Source organism: Microtus ochrogaster, chromosome 5, assembly GCF_000317375.1.
Source record: "Microtus ochrogaster isolate Prairie Vole_2 chromosome 5, MicOch1.0, whole genome shotgun sequence".
Taxonomy (NCBI): Eukaryota; Metazoa; Chordata; class Mammalia; order Rodentia; family Cricetidae; genus Microtus; species Microtus ochrogaster.
Window position 1 is genome coordinate 61148563 of NC_022012.1, and position 2647 is coordinate 61151209.

A 2647-nucleotide genomic window follows, 5' to 3' on the forward strand; every position below is an offset into this window, starting at 1 on the left:
AGACCAGCCTGGTCTACAAGAGCTAGTTCCAGGACAGGCTCTAAAACCACAGAGAAACCCTGTCTCGAAAAAAAAAAAAAAAAACCTAAAAAAAAAAAAAACATAAAAATTAAGTTTTGTATGTTTTGTATATGTATCTATGGGAATAGCATGTGAGTGGATTGTCATAAGAGGGTGCTGGATCCCCTGGAAATAGGTGGTGATAAGCTTACCATGTGGATGCTGGGAACTGAACCCAAATCCTCTGCAAAGCCTGAGTGCTCTTAACCACTGACCCATCTCTCCAGCCCCATGATAAATACTGGTTTTTGTTCTTTTTTTTTTTTTTTCAAGACAAAGTTTCTTTGTGTAGCTCTGGCTGTCCTGGAACTAGCTCTGTTGACCAGGCTGGTCTTGAACTCCCAGAGATCCGCCTGCCTCTGTCTCCCAAGTGCGCCACCACAGTCCAACCACCATAAATATTGCTAATCCACCAATGAGAGACTGTTCTTGTTTCGTTGCCTTAATGGGCTAGACTTCTCCCATCTCGGCTCTGAAGGAGGTACTCTAGCCTGAACCCCTACCTTCTCCAAGGTTCCTGTCATGGGGCTCTCTAAGACAGTACCCCAGACAGCCTTTATACAGTTTTCTGGTGTCATCAGATGCCATATATCCTGTGGGTCTCTCAAAAGACAAATGCATGTTTAGCTTGCTAAGGGACCAGTCATTCACTACATTAAGCCCTTTGAATCTCATTCTTGAGAATCCTGACTTGAGCTTTCTGGACATTCAGATATTTTGAAGGAAATAAAAGCTTTGGGTTTTGGTTGTTATTATTATTAATCTTTTTAAGTTTTAGTTATGTATATGAGTGTTTTTCCTGCATATGTGCCTGTGTACTGTTTGTATTTATGGTGCCTGAGAGGTCAGAAAAGGCTTCAGATCTCCAGAATCTGGAGTTGTGAGCCACCTTGTGGGTGCTTGGAAGCAGACCCAGGGCCTCCTTAAGAGCAACAAGTGCTCTTAATCTCGTAATCACTTAGTTAGGCCACGTCTCCAGTTCCTGTTTTAAAATGGGCCTGGTGGTCCACTGTAATCCCAGCACTCGAAAGGTAGAGGCTGGAGGACCAGGAGTTTGAGGTCACTGCAAGCTACTTTTGGAGGTCAGCTTTGTCTACAAGACACAGGACTTCAAACAAACACATAGTCGGGCGGTGGTGGCGCACGCCTTTAATCCCAGCACTTGGGAGGCAGAGGCAGGCGGATCTCTGTGAGTTCGAGACCAGCCTGGTCTTACAGAGCTAGTTCCAGGACAGGCTCCAAAGCCACAGAGAAACCCTGTCTCGAAAAACCAAAAAAAAAAAAAAAAAAAAAAAAAAAAAAAAAACAACAAAAAAAAAAACATAAACAGGCTTGGTTGGGGGATGGGATGGCAGAGAAACTGGTGGAGTTCGCCCAGCATCCTTGAAGCTGTGGATTTGATTCCTAAGCATTTCAAAAAATGTGACAAGGTGGTAGGTAAATTTTTTTTTTTCCGAGACAAGGTTTCTCTGTGTAGCTTTGGTGCCTATCCTGGAACTTTCTCATTTCCAAGTGCTTTTAAAAAGTGGTATTTATGTGTTGATGTGTGTGTGTGTGTGTGTGTGTGTGTGTGTGTGTTACTATAAAAGAGGGCATCTTGCTGGGGTTGGAGCTCTCCTTTCAACCGCAGGTTCTGGGGTTAAGACTCAGATCTTCAGGGATGGCAGCAAGTGCCTGTACCTGTTGAGTCACCTCGTTTGCCCTGTTTGCTTTTGAGACAGGGTCTCACTGTGTAGCCCAGTCTTGCCTTGAACTGTGGCAATCCTCCTGCTTTAGACTCCTGGGTGCTGGGATTATAGGCATGATCCATCTCCCAGCCAGGGTTTCTCAATTATAAATGTAGATTATTTTCTTCTTTCCATCCTGTCAGCTCGGCCATTTAATTAGCTCCCTCTCATAGGGCTATTCAGTACTCTCGACCTTTTGTCTTGACAGGTGTGTTGAACTCATCGAATGCTGTTGTTTTGCCAACGTGTCTGCAGGACAAATTACCATCATAAACGAGGTCAGGAACAAAGCTCCTGTGGTATGAACTGTGGCAGACACCCGCCTGGCAGCATGCAAGACCCTAGCTTCAATTTCCAGGACCAAAAACAGGGCACAAACAAAAACAAAGACCTCAGGATCGCCAGCTGTAACCACTTTAGTGACCGTGGCAACAGTCTCACTCCTAGAAACAATACAGGACAGAGCACTGCACTGTTTCCTCACCCAGGCAAATCTCTCTCTCTCTCTCTCTCTCTCTCTCTCTCTCTCTCTCTCTCTCTCTCTGCTGGAAGGTGCAGTATTTTCTTCAGTGCTTGCTCAAGCACCCTGGAAAGGATCAGCTGACAATGAAAAGGTGTGAGTGGCAAAGCTAACTGAGCTTGAAGTTCAAGACCGCCCCTGAGAAGAGAGTATTTAAAATCTGACCTTGCAGACTGGGAGGAGGGCAGCTAGGTTCAGTTCCACGTCCAGTCCAACCCCCAGCACACAACACCCCACCTCAACAACAAAGGTCGACCTTGCCCTAGAGAATTTGTGCGACAGCCCCTAGAAAAGAGGGGGAAATTCAAGACAATACTGTGAATTCCAAATATGTGGCCCA